Source organism: Ambystoma mexicanum, chromosome 7p, assembly GCF_040938575.1.
Source record: "Ambystoma mexicanum isolate Mex_15411 chromosome 7p, UKY_AmexF1_1, whole genome shotgun sequence".
Lineage (NCBI taxonomy): Eukaryota > Metazoa > Chordata > Amphibia > Caudata > Ambystomatidae > Ambystoma > Ambystoma mexicanum.
The window spans coordinates 760,187,574-760,211,157 of record NC_090939.1 but is presented as its reverse complement, the minus strand read 5'-3'; the positions used below and the strand labels follow the sequence as shown (position 1 = coordinate 760,211,157).

Below are 23,584 nucleotides of genomic sequence, written 5' to 3'. Positions count from 1 at the left end.
TGAGAACCTCGGGCCTGTTCTGGCTGCCGCCAGCTCCTGCTACTGAAATCCCGGACTCCAACTTTACACCCGTTGAAAACCAACACTCCAACTGTGACCTGTGTCGCTGCCCACGCTCTGTGAGTTGAGTGAACTCGTGGTGGCTCAGGTCAGGGTTACACGAATTCTAGTCGGAGGGGGCGCCAGGTATTCACCCCGTCACCGTATCCACTCTATCAAGCTACAGATGGGCAGATGAAATGAAAACCTAGCGCCTCTTCAAGCAGAATTCGGGTACCCCTGAGCTATAGGTTTAGGTGTATTTCATGCACCATCTTATGTTGTTGTGACAAAGAAATAAAATAAACTTAACTCAATGTAAAACAAAAAAAAGATGTAGTGCCATTCCCAAAACATGATCCTTGCATGACTTGTGTGTCGAAAAGTTAATTCCTCTGTAATACCCCACCCCGTCCACTCCCGCGTCGCGCGCCTTAGTAGACTCTTACCCGTGACGGGCGGCTTGCATCCCGCAGTGCTAGCTCGTTCCTAAGGAGCAGTGCGCATTTCTCCCCTACACGTGGGGACTGGCAGATTTGTAATGGAACACACCTGTATTCGCTAATGACAACAATAGTAATAATTGCGCCCACGTTGCCATTCGCCATCTCCAAGCAATGAGGAAAACACTTGTAACACAACGAACACCCATCACACAACTGTGACACGCACTATTCGAAAAGGCCTGTAATTTTCTTTCGTCTCACTCGACCCCTCCCCCCACCCGTTTCTATTCCTCATTGGGTGGACGCAATCTTAACCCCCCTCTCCCCGGAACTGTGTATTCCCCCTTTGCATGTTCTCTTCGCTTTCTGTTCCCGGAGACTCTCGCTTTCTGCTTGTGTCTTTATTGTTGCGAACACGTGCGCCTGTCACTGTCACTTCTGACTGTCACTGGAGTGCGAACCGCACCCCGGACCGGCTGCGGGAGCCGAGAGACGGGCTTGGTGCAGACGCGTTTCTCAGCAGTCAGTGTCGCCCCTCGAGGGGAGTCCGCGCAGGTGGTTACCCGGTTGGGTGCGGTACAGAAGGCTGCGCGTGGGCGCAGTGGGGTGGTGGCAGTGCACGGAGTACGGGTGCCTTATTGGCAGGCGCTCGAGTTTAACACCGCCATCTTTAGCATATCGCGTTATACACACCGTCCCGATCACACATTTTGTGAATATTCTCAACCCATGGGGGTACTCATTTCATTGACTTGGCAAGGATGAAAGGTGCGTACTCACTGGCATGACACCAACAGATGACTGTTAAGACCATGGCACGCGCATGTCTGCTCCTGGCGCGAGCTGTCGCGTGGGCTGTCTCGTTGGGGGTTATGGTCGGAGTGGTGTCCTATGATTTTAATTGTGGCCTGCTTTTGAGACTTGTTATTTTGTCCCAATTCATCTGTCATGATCTTATTGACCTCCTTACCCCTCACCAGTCACCACACCTATTGTAGCACGGCCCTGCCACCCACCACCCGATAACCCTTATCGCATTAACGGGGGCAAGCCAGGCTTAGCACCGAGGCACATATTGCAGTTCTTTGGGGCGCTCTTCCATAAAGATGTCGCCTGTGACCTCTGAACACAAAGCGCATGGTATCTGCTGTGCCCGAGGGCGCCCTCGAATCTTCTGATCACGTTTACAGTGCCAGGAACCTCGACGACATGCGTGTTGTAAGTTAGCGCTCTGATGCGACTGAGGAACGACACGAGCGCGATAACACGCGTTATACGTTTAGTATTTGTGCCATGAGTGCCTAGTTGGGCCAACACCCATTTGTAGCACAGACTCACAGTACTCGAAATCATCACAGCTAAACATCGACAATCTCCATGATAATTCTGCTAATACACGATTAGCCGAGAGATAGTAACGTGATTGTTTGCGAATTTGCGATTTTAAACAAATAGTCCGTTTTGAAAATAACAATAACACAGAGAAGATGGGCGGGGGGGGGGGGCTATGCGGGCAATTGCTGGCTCTTTGGTCGCTGTTAAGGCAAGGCAAAGCAGAGTGCTGTATTACCTACTGTAATTAATGACGAGTTCACCGCACCATGCAATGCACTCATATAGAAACAAGGAACTCAGGAGGTGCCTGATTTTCACAGGATTACAACCGTGCACTGCAAACCACTGCTAGACCTCACAGTACTGACTGATTCCCCTCTGGGCGGCTACAACACACCATTCCCACCCCCTACATAGTTCTGCTCCTTACGTCTTTATTTTTTCCTTTAGGTTTCCGGTGGCACGCCCATGCACTCGGATGATTGCTTTCGAGCGTGAGCTCCAAGAAGAATTGTCTAGAAAGGAAGGTACATATTAATATGCTTAGGAGAAGAGAAAGGTTTTGAAGGAGCGCTGGAAGCAGGAATAATTGTCTTCCTGCTGAGGATGGGAGGGGTAGGGTGTTGCAGAAGGCGGGAGCTTGGTCAGCAAAGGGTTATCCTCCCGAGCGAAGCCTTAAAAAAATTAGCAACGCGCAAAAGCTCAGAAGTGGAAGATAGGAGAGATCTTGAAGGCTGGCAGATCCTGATAAACAGAGGCGCTACTGGGGGGGCCAAGGGGGCTAAAGCCCCAGGTCTTTTGGTTGGAGCCCCGAATAGAAGCTCAGGGGCTACAACCAAAAGGGTAGCTAGCCCCGAGTCCCGAAAGACCCGCCATTAGTGCAGCCCCAGATCTTTTCCAGACCTAGCATCACCCCTGCTGATAAATGTCTAGAGACGGTCGGGCGTTTCGCCTTGCATAACTCTTTGGGTCAGGCAGAGGAGTTTGAATTTCATTCTGGAGGCAACAAGAAGCCAGTTGCTTTGGACGAGAGCAGGAGAAGTATGAGATGGAAACTTAGTCTTGTGGATTGGTTTTGAATGATTTGCAGTTTCATAATGGATGACCGAGGAAGGCCAGTGTAGAAGGAATTGACGTAGTCCTTTCTGGAGAAGATGGTGGCTGCAATGTGCAAGACTATGTGACCTCTGGAAATGAACGGGGTGAGGTTGAGGGATCATTTCTTTTAATTACGTGATTTATCTCTGTGCACCTGTTGAGCTTATCATCAAAATGGAACCCCAAGTTGTGAACTGATTTTCGTGGGGAAGTCGTATAGCCCAGTTGGGGAGTCCAGGCGAGCAAGAGAGGGGGTGGGGATGTAAGGGGCAGAGGATTATGTTTCCAGTTTGTCTCCATTGAGGATGAATTTGCTGAAGCGCATCCTTTTGCAAACTACTTTGAGGAGACTGCAATAATGGACATTGACGGTTCAGGTCATGGGCTGATACGCCCCTCACTCCCTACAACACTTGTGTGTCATCTTCATACATTTGAAAATCTAGGTTGAACGATTTGACGATGTCCGTCTATGGTCTTATGTAGGTGTTAAAGAGGTTTGATTAATAATCACTCAGTTACTCCACAATCAATGTTAGTGTGATGTGATAGATAAGGACTTCGTTTTTAGTTTAACTCACTGGGATCTGTCCCTAGGAAGGATTTCAACCCCTTCAGAGCTCTGCCCGAAATTCTGAACCAATTGTGGAGGCGAGAAAGAAAGAATACTCAATGGGGTGGAAGGTGGCCGATATGTCAAAAAAGATTAAGATGATTGGCTAGTTGGAATCAAGGACCATAAAGACATGTGACCTAACATTGAGGAGGGCTGTTTGCATTCCATTGAAGGGGCCGAAGACTGATTGGGGAGAGTGCAGTGGTTTGCCTGTTTCGAACCAGGCATGTAACTGTTTGGTGGATGGTTCTCCATGATTGTGCCAATCTTCAGGAGGTTGGAGGTGGGTAAGTAGTTAGCAGATGAAGAGGGGTGCAATTATGGCTTCTGTGGGGTGGGTCACTATAGGGTGTTTGAGTTGGTGTGGAAATGAGTGCTCTTGGGAAGATTTGTTGACGATGAGTGGAAGGTTGGGAGTAAGGTAATCAACTAGAAGGATGGAGAAGAAAGCCAGGGATGGGTCAGGATGGGCACTATAGTGATCATTAGTCTTGAAGGCCTTAGGATGTTGTGGTTGTGAAAAAGGTTGACTTTGGTGAATTGGCTTGTGTGGCAGGAGTTGTGAGGTAATGAAGGAAACTGGAGGGCGCAGAAGAGAAGAGTCTCCTTTTGAAGTTCAGGATCTTGCAAGTGTAGATGCCTTGAAGTTGTATGCACAGATTTTGTGAATGGGTGGGAGTGCGTATAACCAATTTAGGTGTGATGAGTTTGTAATAGATTTTGAATAGGGAGGTTGCGTTGTTCTTGTTATTGCTAATAGCATGTAATAAGAAGGCTATTTGTTACTCTGCTAATGGCATATTTGAGGCCTCTTTGGTGAATGTGAAAGTTGTTTTATCAATGGAAGAACCCGTTTTCCTCCCAACATGCTCTAGTCTAAACCATTCTCACTGAATCCTGGAGTTCTGTTGAGAACCATTTGTCACAGCGGCGAGGGGCCCTTCAGGCAATTAGGTAAGGGACGGCTGAGGCGAGAGAAGGAGTTGGTGAGAGCAGATAATTGCTTCGCTAGTTATTCTTCAAATTTAAGTTAAAGAGATGAGTCAAGAGGGGAGAAGTCAGTGGGAAAAGCAGTTTGTGATAGATTGTGCCAGAGACAGACAGAAGCAGAGTGATTGCATAGGGCAATTTCAGTGACCTTAGGGTAGGAAAAGTGAAAGGCGATGGATAAGTGTCCAGATTCAGAGATGGGAATAGTGGAGAGACCATTGATGATGATTACTTGGTAATGCATGACCTTCTTCATGAGTCGGGATCACTTGAGGCGATATGTAAAGTTCAGGTTGTCATCGGAATCAAGGATGTGGGAAGAGAGTGAGATGTTTTGCTCCTCAGACCATATGTTTGAATCGACTAGGACAATTATTTTATTGGCTAGTAGAGTGAATTCTTCCAGATGATTCTGCAGGTCAGTGATGAACATTGCATTTCAGCTGGGAGGCATGTAGATGACGTCAATATGGCGGGAGGAGGGGGCAGTTGTATTAATGAGACCATAGGAGGTTATGTGTTAAATAGAGTTAAAGAGTTTGAAGGGTGCAACTTGAATTTGGAGAGAAGAGGTGCCAATAATCGCAAGTCCACCTCCTCTCTTGCCTTTTTCGTTTTGGTAGAGGCAAAAGGAGCTGTCTGGCTATAGGTCTTTTAGGAGCCTGACATTTTGGTCAAAGGTCTAAGAATGTCCTTCTGCAGAGTCCCCAGAGCTGTCCTGGGAGTGTCCTGAGGTGTCTTACCTGTCTTGTGGGGTCTCCTGCCTTTCAAATAGAAACCCAGGTGAGAGCTAGTTCAATGGGTTTCCATTCCCTGAAGGTGAGTGGGATCCCTTTCAGATGCCTCTATGTACCATTGTGTTCTGTAGTTTTCTGCAAGGTGCGAACACAAGGTTGAGTTGTCCATAACATGACTAACATCCGAGATCAGGTTGGAGTTGTTCTACTATTTATAGACAAACTTCAGTCCAACAAAATCATGAGTCAAACTAAATCTAATATTCGGGATTCTACGCTTTTGCAAATTCTTGTAAAAGCCATCGTCACTCCTGAATCATGCCCAAATTCGCACTGACTTGCCTGAACCTGCACAACCTACTCTATCCTCTCTAGTCACAAAAACGTGTTTGTGTGTGGCATGCTCAGTCACGGTCACTGAATGTAATTTGCTGCATAGTTACAGAAACAATGTCATCATGGGCCACAACTAAGATAGATGTGTAATATACAAATGACAATGAACCTAACATTTTCAAAAGATGTTAGAGCAGTCACTGTTCCATGACGACTTGAAAAGTTCAACGTGATGAAAGTTTTATTTATAGTTTTAACTCCAAAGCATCAGTAGTGGCGTCAGAAGCAGCCTGGAGGTGCGGTTCGATGCTTGTCAAAGGCAGTACTAGGTCCTTTCCTCTAGTCCTGGCATTGCTGCAAGCGCGGTGGAGAGCTGACGGAGCTGATCAAGCTGTCGAGACCTGGAGTAACAGACAAGGAGTGTCAGGGGAGGAGGCTATTTCACCTGAACCCTCCAGATCACCAGATCCTCTCTCTGTTGCCCCCCGCTGGACAGCAACCAACAGCTGACAGGCTAGGGTGAGTCTGGACTAGGGTGATCCTGGTCTTGGGTGGGTCTAGGTGAGCCAGATGTATGCCTGCCACTGCCCCAACCTGTGTGTAGTCTATATGACCTATGGCCTGTGTAATTATATAAGGACACATAAGGCCATAGGACTTCAACGAAGTGTGAATTACCTGTTACAGCGCCGACTTTTTCCCCTAAACACACACATATGCTTCCAACAATAAATGCTACAGTAAGAGATATAGGTCTAAGTACTATAGTGATAAAGTAGGCCGACTGCTTGTCAAAGCACTCACTGTTCGCCTAAATCCACACTGATACTTGCTATAGCAATTAGGAAGTTTAGATGAAAAGGTGCACTAGAAGTTCTAAGATATTTTGCCTGGGACCTTGTGGACACTGTGTGAGACCTTGAGTGCAGCAAAGTTTGTCTCTTGTGCATAACAGCATAACTGGTCCCCGGCTTCTATTGGCTTTTATCCATTCCCTTTACTATCAATTTACATTCCCTTTATCCTTTCCCTCTCCTCAAAACAGGGGTCACCAGAGGAAAAAGACTTATTGAAGGTGATCATTGGGGCACATTGATCTAAAAGAACCACTCGTACACAAAAACGAGCACAATTACCCCAGTCAAAAACACTCACAAATGAGCTGCTGATCTTAGTTTGTTTTTAAGAAGCACACTAGCCTCTCTGGGGAATGAGTCTGAGGGACACACTGAGAACAGACAGTCAAGGGGAGGTGAAGTCTTGGGACGAACATAAGACCTAAACACCCTATCAGTGACCCATGCCACCTCCTCAGAACTTTCAGAGGAGGCCACACTAGCTGACACCCTCTTTTCCGATCTACTACACTCACCTATGACTCCAGGTAACAGCAGTGGGTCAACCTCCATTAATCAGTAGGACACAGTATGTAGGGGTTTTGCTCCTTAGCACTCCAGAACAACAACATCTCATAACTCTACCCAATCTGACTATGCTGAGCTATATAAAGATTTGACTGAGTGTTTAATGCAGACAACACTTGTCCTCCAAACAGTTCTCCATTCAAAACCTTTAATCAAGGATGAGGATTGGTACATTGGGTCCTGACCTGATCTCTGATGCCTCGTTTACAGGGGTGCTTCTCTTATACTGGAAGAAAGCCAATTGGACGCTTCACAATATACAACAAACATAGTGGCAAAAAACCCTCTACTTTCCCTCGAGTATCTCTTGTAATTGTAATTGTAATTGGTTATTTATAACACGCTTAATACCCAGAGGATTCTAAGCAGGGACCCGGGGATCAAACCTGTGTTTGCTTCCAAGGTGAGCGCATTGCCCCTAGCTATCCTCCAAGCCCTCTTGGACTATATGGCAAACTCCATAGCACAAGGCAAATCGCATGATACATCCCTTTCAACCCAAACAAAAGCTCTCACACCCTCAAATGCACAGAAACCTTTTCTCACCCCTCTGCAACTGACACAGTCTGGCAATGGTTCTACCCTGATGACGAACAACAACAGTTTTATCCTCTCTCACTCTAACCCTGACATTTGGATTACTGGTGCCTCTAATTCTTCAGAAACAACCTCAGATGAGCTGTTTTGATAGTCGAGGAAATCACTTCATCTGCAATTTCTCCGTCTAGAGGTGTCAATAAAGGAATTAACTAGAAAGGTCACCTATCTAAGAGAGGACACATTCAAGACCACATTTTTCTTGACAACAGTTTGGACGTGATAAACTCTCTACCACCACCGTCAGCCATTAAATTGTTATATAATTGTTCCACACAAGAACCAGATGTTCGTAGTGCCAGGAACACCACTGCAGCAGCCATAGCTGATGCTTTACTACTCCTAGAGATCACAACCCAGAGAACAAAGATGAACGCTTGAGACCCAACATCTTTCAGCTAGTACAGACAAGATTCAGCCCATTGCTTTAACATCATTGCAAAGGACACCAACTAACTTGGATGATCCTGGTTACAAAAGCGGAACAACAAGAATGCAGAACCACAAGAAAGAACGGTGCCCTCATAGGACATTCAAAGATCCACCATCAATGGCATAACTATGGGAAAGCCATCAGATGCTGTCACACTCTCTCGCCTCCTCATTGCAACTAATTATCTTGATCAGAAACAGGTCCAGGTTTCAGAGACTGGACAAGTACTTCTACCTTCTAGGAATAAGACCTGGTTGCTGGCTGGAGGAAAGCAATTTTAATTTGCACTTTTTAAGTATTGTCTCATGGGAATAAAAATGCCTACAAAAGAGCTTTAGTCTGGATTCTTACAGACAAATGACCTTAAAGATGTATCACTCAGAATATTTGGCCCAATTCCCCTCGTATTGCATGTACCATGAGGGATGTACAGTCTGGGTATCATTCACAGACCCGAACATCAAAGCATGCATCTGGGGTGAAGAGATGTGATGGCAGAAGCTGTGGTGGAACTACATCTAGACACTGCTATGATACACTGACATTTGCATGATACATGGAAGACTTGAGGAAATGTACTAACCAGGAAAGGCTCCCACCCCCTGACAAATCTGCATCCTAGCCGTCTGACTGCTGAATCACTATTAGATCTAAATCAAAGACATCTCAAACTAATTCTTAGGACAAAAGTAATACAAATACTACCTGACTCCACTAAGCAGAATGTCTACAATCACATCCATTTCACTAATCCACTCACAAATTGAAGTACTCAAGACCCAAAGTGTCTGGAAATTGCTCCTTGGAATATAGCAGGTTTAGCTGACAAATGGTGTTTGATTATTTATTAGTCTAATGGCTCATCCAATATCCAAAGTGATTTCTACATTTTTCAAAGAAAAATGATACAGTGTATGACATGTTTCAATCATTGAATCACAATTCCATAAATTACTTTCTCAAGAAATAAGTGATTACCTAGTAAGGGACTACTCACCCTTTAATTATGTTTTCTTGAAATGATGTAGCCTAATATCTCAAATTCTTCGCAGTAATATTATTTCTTTTTTAGTTAATGGATCTTCAAACTGGCAATTTAAAGGATGCCCCAAAGAAAAAGAAAAGAGAAAGAAAATAAAAACATTCTTGAATAAGAAAAAGATAGAGCAAAATAAATCGTTAGCGGGAGGCATTTAAATAAAATGAGCCCGATGCTGCTTACCTTTTATCATTCTTTAAAGTAAGTATGGCGATGGTACACCCATCTGCATCCTGATGCTTCCTGTTGGAGGCTCAGGATCAGACTGAAGTCTTTCACGTTTTATAGTTAAGGGATGGCGCAATGCGCCGCAGCGCAAAATCACGCTGCAGTGTCATGAGGTCACCATGTCGCGCTTTGGGTGTATTGGCTTTCTCTTTATGCAGTGCGCTAATCTATTTGTTTTCTCTTCTTATAGTTCTAGGCCATATTCATCCATTTTGAGCACTAGAGCTGGTTTCAATATAAACAAAGTATTATGTTTACATTTTACAGCTGGTTTTAATATAAACGAAGGATTGGATTATATTTAAATTTTACTTGCAATAAATAGAAGAAAAACCAGTTTCGAAAAGTGTTTACCTTTTTTTTTTAAAGCAAGGTATTACAAATGTATGTAATCTTAAAAGTGATGATGCCTGTCTCCAGAGAATTGTTGTTAATTATTTGATGGAGGTTTAAACCTCAAATGCTTTGGTAGAGTATTTCTTGTTTTAATGTTTTTAGAGGAGGTGTATGTAGAAGAGAACACTATAAAGTAAAAAAAAAAAAAAAAAAGAAAGAGAAAAAGAAAAGGGGAAATAAATTAAAAAGAGTGAAAGGAAAATCAATGTTTCTTGATTCATAAGATCATAAAAGGTGGCCCATCTCAAATATTTCTTAGATATACTAACATAACATTTTCTAAAGCCAATTATACATCACTGTATCACAATTTAAACCACTTGTGTATGTGTCCATAATATAAATCCATTTAGCTTCTTTTTGGCAAAGGAGGATTTCCTTATTTCTTCCTCTTTGTGGTTTTCTTATATTTTCTAGTCCAAATATTATCATTATTTCGAATCACCCTCAAATGCTCAAAAATTCTATGTTTGAGGGCCCAGATTGTACTCCCAATGTATGTTTTGGTCCATGTCCATTTAATCCCGTGAATATCATATTTGGTGCTGCTATTAATAAATTGTCTAATTACCTTTTTCTTTCCATTTGTTGGAAATAGGATGTCTTTCATTCCATGATTCATTAGTGGACAAAGTTTACAGCTTCCTGATTTATAGTTTCCCATAATTGGATTATGGTTAAACATTCCACACAGGTCTGATCTTGAAATAGGGTTAAGGAAACATGGACTGAGTTTGTTTCCTATAGTTGGTGACCGGCGATAACAGATACTTGGATACTCTTCCAGATATTTTTTCACATTTGGATCTGTTTGGAGTATGTTCCAGTACTTTTAAAGTATTTTTGGTTTTAAATGCTTCTGAATTATATGTTGGGTTAAACTTTGGTTTTTGTTGTGTGGTGACCACCTTAGGTTTATCTGTAAGTAAGAAGCCCCTAGAAATGTGTTTGCACTTTCCGCACTGCTTCACGCAAGATCCTTGGATTGTATCCTCTTTGTTTGAATTTTGCTACAGTTTTGTCTACGTTTTCTTGATATGTTGTTGTAGTACTACAATTTCGTTTTAATCTAAAAAATCTCACCATAAGGTATGTTGTTGATAACATGCTTCGGATAATTAGATGTTGCATAAAGGAGACGGTTTCTGGCAGATGGCTTTGAGTAGAGTCTTGTTTGTATCTGAGAATTTTCAACATATAATTCTACATCTAGGAATTCTATATTGGTTGGGCTCTCTTGTTTTGTAAACAAAAGGTTGTAGTCATTAGTGTTTAGGTATTTCATATATGTTTCCAGTAGTGGGGTATCTCCTTCCCAAATGATCAAAATGTTGTCGATGAATCTACCCCAAAATGTTATGTTGTTTGTGAAGGCTTCGTGATTCCATGCACGTTTGACTTCAAAGTACCCCATGAAAAGGTTTGCATAGGGCGGGGCAACATTTCACTCAATCAATGTACCCTGAAGTTGCCTGTAATGTCCTTGTTAAAGCAAAATATGTTGGTGTTAAGTGAAATTTGGAGCATAGATAGAATCATGTTGTTTTGCTGCTTATAGGATATTGATCATGATTTCAGAAAGTGTTTTGTACTTGAAATTCCCTTTTCATGATGTGTGCTCGTGAATAAGGACACCACGACAAGAGTAACAAAGAGATAGTTTTGTTCTCATGGAATAACGTTAAGCTGCTGAATAATGTGTTTTGTGTCTTTTACAAAGGCTGCCAGTCCAGATGGAAGTGGTTGTAGGTATATGTCAATATATTTCGATATCTTTTCTGTAAGCGAACCAATTCTATTAATAATAGGTCAAAGTGGCGGAAAGACTTTGTATTGCTTATGAACTTTAGGTAAGAAATAAATGGTAGCCATTGTGGAGTCCTTGCTTTGCATGTATAGATATTCTTCTTCAAGTAACAGCCCTTGTTCAAACCATGATTTACTTCTTTGATTCCATTCATCTTCTAAATCAGGAAGGGGATTTGTGGACAGTTTCTGATAGCAATTTTTGTTAAGATGTGCTTTACCTTTCCATATCTAATACATCCTGTTTATTGGTATGATTTTTCCACCTTTGTTTGCTGTTTTAGTAATTATAGTTTCATCTTTCGCCAGTTCTTCTAGAGCAAGCTTTTCATTTTTTGTAGATTACTGTGTGTTTTTGTTTTAACAATTTTGAGATAATTTTCATGTATATCATTACTTACAGCTTTGTGGAATAAATCAATGACATTTTCTGAAGATAATCCTGGTGTACATTTAGACTTGAGTCTAAGTGATGTTTCTTCTGATAGACAATATGCAATGCCTTGTTCATTCATGAACAATGTTGTTGTGTATTCAACTTCTCCTGTAATGTTGAGCATTATTGTGTCTTCCGCCAGTTCCTCTGATAGTAATGAGGGAATAGTTGCAGACCCGAGTTGCTACAGATCTATAGCACTTTGGGACATTTCAAGCAAGATTTTCTCAAGCTGGATTGCTAGCAGACTTGAGGAATGGATACACCTCTCAAATATTATTCCAAGAAACCAAGCTGGTTTTCGACCAGGATGTTTAGTGTATGCTATTGGCTGCTCTGGTTGATAAATACAATTGAAGATGAATACACTTGAATTCAGGGAATTAGCTTATATGTAGCCTTCCTTGATTTAAAACAGGCACTGGTGTATCGCAATACTTTAATGGTTCAATTTGAACATGCTGGGGATCCCAGACGGCCACCTTAAATTAATCCAGTGATATAAAAAAACAATCTGTGCAGGTGGGGATCAAGCACTTTGTCCCCCTTTGACTCAAATAGATGAGTCAGACAGGGCTGCCCACAAGCTCCTCTACTATTTGTATTCAATGCTGGGAGATATTGAGTCCATCTCTATTGATCAAAGACATGGAGCTCCTTTTCCTAATGGCAAGAAATAGCGCTCTTTAGTGTATGCCGGTGATACAGTCTTGCTGGATCTAACCCTGATAGGCCTACGAAGAAGTCTTCAGGTGGTATCAGCATATTTTAAATCTCTACAGATAGAACTGAACCATTCAAAAACAAAAATCTGTGTATCCAAATGGTTTATAGAGTGTTGGAAAAACAGTACAAGTATCTGGATATTACTTTTTCATATAATGGGTCCTGGATAGCATACAACTTGAGAATAAGCAACCTACTGAACATAAGGCTGGGGGGACTGGTGTAGTATTATTATAAACATGGTGCACTGAGTTCTTATGAAATGCACTCGAGTATTTAAAGCTAAAATCTCCACAACTGCTTTGGAGCTGTTGTTTGAGGACACTCAGGCACAGGACCCCTGGAAACCATTCAAAAGCATTTCTTAAGATATATTTTGGATCTACCAAACTGTACCCTGGCATGTGCAATGAGGATGGAGTTGGGTATCCCTCATCTAGCCTCTTGGTGAGCTGCTGCTCCAGTCAGATATCTTGTTAAGAAATTGACTGCTGGGTTCCCAAATCATAATGTTAAAAATTCTGTAAACAAATTCACAAAAGGGGATTAAATAAACCTCTCTGGTTGGCAGTCACATATTTACACAGTCTGAGAGATGGAATATTCATAATCCGATAACCCAACCTAACGAGGAATCCCCAAATGACTCTTGAAAAAGAATACAAATTGCCATAGAAGAAGATTGGCGTGAAAAATAATGGTCCTCTGCAAATAAGCTCACCTTAAAATTCTGAATTCCAATAAAAGACCCATTGGTACATAAATATTACCTAAGCTTCCTACTTTCCCCAAGGTTTAGAGCTCTTTTAAACCATTTGAGATTGAATGTTCTTTCAACCGGCGACAAATCAAGGGCCAATACGTCTAGCCAGATGACTAAAAAGTGCTGTGATTGTGAAATTGGAGGACAAGAAGATCTACCTGATTTTCTTCTGTTATCTACCAAAAGAAGGGATCAGACTTATGGATGACATAATGAGTGGTGTTTATTAAAATAAAATAAATAAAAATGCTTATCTGTCCCTACTGGTGAAAGGGATTTCCCTACCTATTAAACTAAACTAAGGGTGCTCGTCCATCCAAATCAAAAGTAGTCCTCAATCTAAAAACCTATTCACTATCTGACCCAACCATTGTTGAAATTCAACTTAAAATATTCCACATAACTAGCCTCTCAATGTTCGATGGGTCTCTCTTTAGGAGATAGTTTGTGGTGCAAAAACAATTCAGAAGTGAAATTGTTTCAGCTTTTCTCTTAAGATCTTCATACGATTGTCTTTCTGTAAATTAAATGCTCCAAGTTCTTTACTTGCAGGAATTGTTTTCTTTTTTCCTTGTTCACCACTTTAGCCATTTTCTCCTCCTTGGTTTGCTTTCTTGAGTAAATTGGTTGAACCCTCTGGGTTCTCTTCTCTGCATGGTTTCCCAAATGTCTCTTATTTCTCTAAGCTTCTCTAGGCCCCTCTGGCTTTCTAGTTTTTTATGCCTTGTACTTGATTAATGTTTCATGCCATTCTGCAATGCTCGGGTTTCTAGGGCTCCCATAAGCCCATGTGTCAAGTTCTTTCACTTTCTTCTATTCTGCTCACGTCCCTTATTCCTGGGCAACCCTAGTACCTTCTTCATCTTTGTTTGTGCTATGCTGGTTGGTGTTCCATCTGGTATGTTGCTGCTTGCCCCTCTCCTAGACGTTGCCGGCTCATGAGCCTCTGCTCTTCTGCTCCAGTCCAACTCTACACTCTCTGCGGTTCTCGCATTCCAAGCAGAGGATTTGTTCCTCTTAACGGTCTGGTCTGTGTGTCATTTCTCTCGCATCAAGCCTCCACGGCTACAGCATGGCCACGCCACCAGGTAAGACGGTCCTTCCATCCCCGTCTCTTCCTCAGCTGTATTGCCTCTCCAGACTCCAGCTTTCCAACATCTCTGCTTCTTCCCAGTCTCTCTCCCTGCGCTACCACTGGCTCAGCAGTCTAGCACTGCTCCGCCACTGCAGGACATCTGCACGTCATAGGCTCACCTCTGCGTAGGATTTTCTCTCTTCCTCCCAGGGTTCCTCGTCCCTTTATCTTCACAGCTGTCTTTCAAAGTGGTGTCACATTCCTCATTGGTTGTTGAGTTCAAGTAGAATCCAGAATTACCTGAAGCCTAAAAGATATAAGCAATATCACTATTTGTGGGATGTCAAACAGTAGTCTTTTCTAATTCCATATATGCAGTGTATTCTTAGTTCCTTGTAGGAAAGGGAGTCCTTGTCCCCTAGAGGGGAGCCACTCCCAGTGAGGTCCCACTTTTCCAGTCCCCTGCGGAGGGTCTTGCTTAGCAGGCTCACCTCCCTAGCCTCAAAGGGGGTGGTTCCCCCCTGGGAAGAAAGGATAACTTGTCCAGATTCGTCACAGCAGCATATATTTGCTTTTAAGAAAAAGACTTATTAGCAGGTACATTGCTAGGGGGGGGGCTGTTGGGGCTATAGCCCCAGGTCTTTTGGTTGTAGCCCCAGATAGAATCGCAGGGGCTACAACTAAAAGGCAAGTTAGCCCTGAGTCCCAACAGTCCCGACATTAGTGTAGCCCCTGTCTTTGCTAGACCTAGCAACACCCCTGCTTATTAGGCCACATCTCCCCAGATTGAGAATAAAAAGAAGGGAAGCTCTAAAGATGATTTTATTAGCCCATGACATTCTGCTTAGCTATGATGTGGCTCATTTTATTGATGCTGTAATATGTTTGAAATCCAGTGAGAGAATGAATGTGCATAAATGGGCTAATGGATTACATTTTAACCACAGAGTATTTAAAAAACTTGTGAAGTTGTGTGACTCAATTTGTTTTTAACTGCAGCAAATTCATAAATACTTTGTACTGTTTTTTTTATTATAATGGCAGATGCCGAATAAAAGTTATTGTTGTTGTGGTAGTCTTTGAGGCAATGATCTTCTTTCCAAGAACCATATTCAATATCAGTCTGAGACTGAACAAAATAATATTTATTACACTTCATAAAACATTTTTAAATAAGAAGGCACTTGTTTTGTAGCTCATAAATGGGTGTGATACAAATGTTTAGGATAACTAACAATACACCTACAAACGGGTCCCCTTAAACCTACCAACATCTTGTGCCAAATGGAAATCTTCTTATCTATTAAAAGAAAACATACTTTTATCAAAAATATACATTTCCAAATGTAGAGAACATATGCATTTGCAGTATATATATATATACATATATATTCAGTGAAAACAGTTTCATAAAGGGGTGTTTTGGTTAAGTTGCACTAATAAAAACCTTTAGAAATTCAGTGAAAAAAATGGGACGTCATGGTTGCAAGGTAAAATCGAAAAACCAAAGAAATTCACCAGTTATGGTAAACTGCGCAACCATAACTCAAACCACCACCGTACACTGCTCACACTAACACCCAGGACATAACGGATCATGCCAATTGTGATGTCATCTTTGATGTCCTCGGTGTTAGTGTGAGTAGTTCATGTCCCCTTAACAAAGTTATTTCAGTGAATTTCATGGGTTTCTATTAGTGCAACTAAACCATAATTCCGTTTAATCCAGTTTGTTCACTGAATAGCATAGATTTCTACCCGTTCAACCTAATCTACCAGCAATGTAATAAGGTTTCTTTACGAACTATGTACTTAAAAATCATATTTCCCTCCGATATATTACCTATTATGTCCGCAGACAGAATCAGTAGCCTGCGGACATACATGGGGACAGATGGCATTAATAGTACCCCAAATCAAAGGGGGACACAATATTCTTTTTTTGTTTTACTAGAAAAACTATACGTAGAGCAATGCTTACAATCAATGTAACCATGTTTTAGATCCCTTGTGACTTCAGAAAATTATATACTGTTTTTAAAATAACACAATATTATGGATTGTACCAAATATTTAAGAAAACTGTACACCCTGCATAAACAATTCACTTCAACACCTGACCAGCACATTTTTTGCAGTAAGGAAAATAAGTTCAAAACTCTAGTAAGTGAACAGTACCTTTTCATTTCATTTATAAACGTGCAGTATGTAATTGTACTAAGTGTGTGAAAATATTTCATAGCTAAATATAAACATTCTATATTGTAATTGAAATGGCAAGCACTCTGGAATGGCTGGAATGATACTTCCCCTAAGAAGATATAAATTAAAGAAGAATCTACAAATGGTAAATTGTTTTGCATTAAATGTATTACATATCTTTTACACTTCACAATCTACAACAACAAGAACAACCCACTAAAGAAAAAACATTGTGAAGCAAGAATGGAAAACATAGAAAATCGTATTAAACAATTATGCATAGATTCCACGCAAATGAAAAATCAACAGGCAGAAATGTGTACATTTCTCAAAAATCATTTAATTAGAAATATTGATATTCATTATCTGACCTGTCCCTGTGACCCTTTCCCCCATCAATCATCCCAATAATTTGAAGAGGACATTGCAGATTTGATGAGATCTCTATCCGTAATTCATACCCAATCATGAACATATACAACACCCAAATTCCCCTATTTTTGTTTCCCACAGTGATATTCTCCCTCTGTGTCACAATGTATTATAATTTAAATGTTATGTAAATATATAACAATGTTTAAAAAAAAAAACACAATCCGAAGTCTGCAGACCTTCTACATGTTCATGTCTGCAACATCGTATTACAGTGATGTCACGCGTCGTACTGACATTCTCAAACTGCCATGTCCCTGGCAACAATAATGTATTTTTATTTAATTTGCCAGTGTCAGAGGGCAGTCACAGTTTCTCTAGCACACCAGAATGACATCAACTAGTTGCGCCGACATTAACAAACAACAAACATGTCTGTAATGACATGCCATACTTTTAATTAGTTTGCAAATGTTACCCCATGGCCACAGTTGTCACAGCGCACCCAGGTGATGGCACGCTGGTGTGCTAACATTTGGGAATGTTGTGACATGGTCACAGACAGTCACAGACATAATGGCGTGCCCATGTCCGTGCAGTGTGATGATGTGTCTGCGGTCAATGTCTGTGCATCATGCACATTTTGAAATCCAATTTGCGCCCACCCTGCCAACTCTCAAGTTGAAACTTTACCCTTCTTTGTCCTCCAAAGTTCACAGACTGTGCAAAAGACCACGGACGATTACCCCACGGGGACCCACTTATTTCTCATAGTCATTCTCAATCCGGCAGAGCAGAGGAACAACTTTGTGGAGCTCCTACAACACCTTTAAAATGGCAGCAGTCATGGCCATCCTTCCCACTCAGGGGCCTCCACCACCATGACCTGGAGGATCTGGAGAAGGGAACAGTGTTACTGCAGCAGATGAGTCGCTGGAGAAAGAAGAGGATGAGGATGCAGTGGATGTGGTACTTTTTACATCTGGTGTTTGGAGATCGTCCTGGGCATAGTGGTGTTTTACCACATTTGGCGGAGTGCCAAAGGTTGAGGCTGCCCGTGTTTGCTACACTGAGTGATTTGCCACACTCAGTCGTGGCCAGAAGGGGCAGTACTCCTTTGTCACTTCCTCCATGCACCGTCACACCCGTACTTTCAACTGACTACCCTGAGAAAGGCAGTTCCTTTCTCAGGATGAAGAAGTACCTCTTATACTGTGCCATCACCTTTCACTCCTGCCAAGACTAATTCCACTTCAATTGGGCAGATGATTCCTCCTGCTGCATTTCAGGCTATACAACAGGCAGTTGATCCCTAACTTCAGAGGACAACTGCCCTATATATAAATATATATATATATATATATATATATATATATATATATATATATATATATATATATATATAAATATATACTGTGCACAGCGCCTTCAAGGCTGATGTGAAGACGCACGAAAAAGGGTTGCACTCTAATTTAGTTACATTTGCAGTGCTTGACTTCTTCCTTCTCCACCTGTCTGTCCTTTGTAGTGGTTGGTGCCCCTCCCCTCTCCTCCCCCCTCTATCACTGGCTACATTACATGTGGACACCACACCCCGTTCCTCGGATTTCAGCCCCTACACACATGAGACGGTTGCCTGGAAGCAGCAAAACATCAAGGTGGTTGTAGAAGGACCGGACAGAGCTCATTTCAAGCAGCTGAACATGAGGAATAGAACTTCACGCTCCATAAAGGGCCTTGAAAACCAAATTTCAAGGCCCTAGGATTGCCCGTTTCTGAGATATTTGCACGCCAACGCGCAAAACATCAATGTGGTCATAGAAAGACCAGGCAAAGCTTATTTCAACTGTCTCAACACCAAGAACATAACTTGAAGGCCTCAAAAACCCAGGATCCACCGTTTCTGAGATATATGCACTGCAACATACTGCACTAAGCCAGGTGAGGCGAAAGGTGGGGAGAGCGCACAGAAGGTCACATTATGCTGCAGCATGCCGTTTCTCCCCTCCCCTCCATGTCTGCTCTGTGATTGTCAACAATTGAAGAGAGTATTACCATGTCTACAGAACCCGTTCAAAGTACGGGCACTTTTTGCTAGTAGTCTATATTATTACTCCAACACCCTTCTTCCTCATCCGAGTATCCAACATTAATCTATATCTGTATGCTTACACCAATCTTCTTCATGTGACATCTCTAACAAAAATGCATTCATTGCTGTATTCCCCCTTCCACATATCAATTATTGTAATCACACTATTCTGCATTATCCCCACATCCCCCATCCTAATACCACTACACCATAGGTTTAAAACCTCTTCCTCTATAAATGTTTTTGTCCAGAACTCCCATTATTTGAGCATTCATCTTCCACATCCTACTATGCAGTTATAATCTATATTATTATTCTAACACCCCTCTTCCTCATACCAGTACTCAACATTAATGTATATCTTAATGCTTAGATCACTCTCCCTCATGTGACTGTACTTACAAAAATGCATTAATTGCTGTATTTCCACCCTCCCCATACCAGTACTGAACTCACATTATTTTGTATTATCCCCACATCTTTCTTCCTCATCCCACTACACCAGAGATCTACAGTCTCTTCCTCTACAAATATTGTAGTCTACAGCTTCCATTATCTATACAATCCTCTTTCACATTCCATTGCACAATTATACTCTACATTGTTACTCCAACACCCGCTTCTCATCATAGTAAGCAACATGAATCCATATCTTTATGCTTACACCTTCCTCCCTCATGTGACTTCACTAACAACAATGCATTAATTCCTGTATTTCCCGCTTCCTCAAACTGTTAATGAAATCAAATTATTCTGCATTATCCACACAACCCCCCCTCAGACCACTTCACAAAAATAATCTATATTATGACTCCAACACCCCTCCTCCTGGTCCAAGTACGCAACATAAATCCATATCATTATCCACATACCACTCTTCCTCATCCTTGTACAATAACACCGACAAAACCCCTCTACAACATGAAAGTACACACTTTCTTTTCTCCAAGAGATACAGAGCAATACCTACTAAAACACAGCATTGTAGAAAACAAAGAAAAGATTGAGCAGATTAAAGGAAGGGAAAGTCATATATTCACCCTGCACAATAACAATTCATAGAAAATGTTCAAGTGATGGAACACGTAACTCTGTTCTTGCAAAGTACAACAACAGTCATGACTAACAAACATATTGATCCTGCATTAATAAAGAAAGGTAACCAAGTACTTAGTAAAAACGTTACAACTAAGAATGAACCGCAAACTATATCTCGCAATGTCAATGCAATCACAATAAAATCTTCAAAAAATACATTTTCCAATAATTGTTCAGGAACAGAAGTCTTACCAATCTCATAAATAGATCTGAGAAGCCATGTGCCTCACTTCAAAATTGCCAAAGAAAACTGTTACTTGAAACACTGATTGGCAGCACATTCAAATACAAGAGAATCCTATTTATATCAGTTTTAAACTGAATACAACCGCTAACTAAATCAATTAAAGAACTACAAATAAAAACATCTAAACATGTGCAATCTGAAAATAGATAATGTTTCTAACTTCTGTGCAGGTGAATCATTTCACACCAGTAGCACAGAACTGAAATTCAATGAAGAAGCATGCAACCAACAACAAACAAACCCAATTTCCATACATATTAGTGGAAGGAGCTATATGATAGTAGGAGATACCTTTATGGCAAAAGAAACCGTAAATGAAAAATCTTCCCCAACAAACCTTCAACCAAATGTTCCTCATGTCTACACAGGTCGTCAATTGTACAAATGGACGTGCAGCTCAATATGCAATATGTTACAACAGTCGTTAAAATATTTACACAATTCCTCAATCAATATGTTGAAAGAAAAAACAAAAGTAAGATTAAAATTGTACAAAACATTGACTCCTGTCCAGTGGGCATCCACTCTGGACTATGAGGGCATTCATTAGCTTGCATTTCAGGAACCGCTTGTAAAATCACCTTCCATCACATAAAAATGTTAGCAATATACGATTCAACAATGTGAACCCTTGTCCATAGATTATACAATGCTAAAGGGCCCACTGTAGAACTCCAAAAACTCTGTGACAATCTCCTAGATGGAACAAGCCAAGAAGTTCTGAAACAGATAGAGTACTGTGAGGGGTCAATAATCCGAGACAGACACAAAAGTATAGTTTTCTCATGAATTGGCATTTTATTAAATGAAAAAACGGGTGACACAAATGCCTATCCTTCCCTAACCAGCATGTCCCTACCTATCAAACTAAACCAAAGAAAAATGACCTAGTGTCAAAAAAGTTGCTGACCCTCACACTAATATACAAAACAGCATTATACAAGGATTGTTTGGCTGTTTTCAGTTACATAAAATAATATTCAAAGTAAAAAGATTTAGAAACTAGGGTTGTATTCCCTTCGCCTGAATCAATTCAGGACTACCTTGAGCAAAAATCAGATTCAAGAAAGTTATGTGCAATATCAAAGTTTCATTCAAAGTAGCACCAAAAGTCCTTTCCATTCAATGTATACTGTCATTTGGCAAAGTGAATGTCTCTTGTACAAATGCTTGTTCATAAATCAAAGCAACTGTTATTTTCCAGTCTCCTGCTTGGCAAAGCAAAGGTCTTCTCCTCAAAACATAAGTTCATAAAACAAGACCTTTGCAAGGCCAAGCAATTATTAGCACATCATACTTCTTTGTCAAAGAAACACTTTTGCCAGGATAGATTAGAATTCACTTTAGTCAGGATAGCTTGGAATACATTTTCTGTAATACAACAGTTCATCAAGACTAGGTGATGAAATTAACAAGTTATTTTTCAACACATCCTTTCCCACAACTACAGTAGTTTAAATAATCTTTTATTTTTTTTCCTGGTATAGTGGCCTGCCAGGACTAACTACTATTGGTCCCTTTCCTGGTTTACTCGCCTGCCAGGATCAAATCTCCTGCTACTACTACAATTGTATTCAGTGGTAATGTTAGTTTCAAAACTATCCACACCTGGATCCTAAGTGAGGAGGTTTGAACAATAACTGCTTCTAGTTTCTTGACTCTTGACAAAGTGGGTTACAGCTCTTCCCAAATTGGTATTCATTAAAAGGGAAGTTGTGCCGTTGCTCTCTCTATTATTCTTGTATTGCCTTTTGGCTGTAGGCCTTGCAGTTTACCGTTTTCTCCATTGGTTTCTCATACAAGGAGGATTGTGCTACTGAAGCTTTTGTACTCTCATGAAACTTCTTGGCTGCTAGCTACAGCTTACAGTTATCTCCCAATTGGTATCCCTTATTAGGAGAGTTGTGCCCTGGCTGCCTTGGAATTACTCTTCTGCTGCTTTAACAATACGGTTACAATACATTTCCAATTGGCATTCAAAATCATCAGTTCGGCTTAGTTCGGTCATTTTCGGAGCACCTGCTTCAGGCAAATGCACTGGTCTTCCTTTGTTTCTCATTCTGACTCTAGGGTGCTGCAGCAGATCCCCTCATGGCCCCTACATGGGGGAGTGCTGACAGCTCCATGTGATCTCCAGTTCAACCTCTTTACCAGAGCGGTCCATGGCATGTTGGGAGCTTGCCTCCCAAATGGCATAGCTTTCCTCAGAGCTGCTTCCAGCTGCTCATTCTCTGCATGGCCATGCTTCTTCACCCACATCAACCTCCACTGATGTTTCTTCTGCATCCACAGCATCACCCGCACAGTCCTGCTGCCGCCTCTGCTACACCATTAGCTTCTCCTTCCTCTACTTTCCACAACTGAAACTCATTCCTATTTTTAAATGTCCCGCTCAGGTGAATTCTACTACAGCAACTAGACCTCTCATGCTGTTGTGTCAACTCTGAGTCCCTCTTCCTCGTCCCAGTACCACAGGTATTAAGGGACTTGAAATAGATCATGTGTTTGGTCTTTTTATTATTAGTTAATTTAAACTGATTTGTGAACTGAGAGTTTTTAGGTTTATGGGAGATTGTTTAAAGATTTGGTGATTTACCCTTGGGTTTTGTACCTGGAGGCAGACTCATAACAATTAGATGTTGTGATATTTACTTCCTGAACCCCCAAAGTAACAATGTTAGGGTGTTTAGCAGAGTCTTCATATTTTGTGCTTTGGGTAGTTCTAAGAGAGGGAATCTTACATTTACAGTATGCCATTAGATAGTTAGGTATAAGAGGTATCTCATCTTCAGAAGAGGATCAATACTGCATCTTTCCTAGTGGAGTTACCACTTCCCCCTGACAGCCGTCTCTTCCCATGTGATCCTCCCTCATGTTAGCACCAACCAGGGTTAGGATCAGGTAGTGGCTGCCCTCTCCTAACCACATGGAAAGAGACTTTAGGCTGGGATTTAGTGATGCCTCCGCACTGCACATACAAAGTAAATATTTTGGAAAGGAACAAGAATTGGAAAACACAATTAATTTACAAAATATTAACAAGCAACTTTCAA

General features: G+C 41.4%; 1 protein-coding gene across 4 annotated transcripts in view; it reads left to right on the top strand.

The window, feature by feature from the left end:
* SLC5A7 (solute carrier family 5 member 7) overlaps nt 1-23,584 on the top strand; it is a 373,145-nt gene that overhangs the window by 3,480 nt on the left and 346,081 nt on the right. The window lies entirely within an intron of this gene.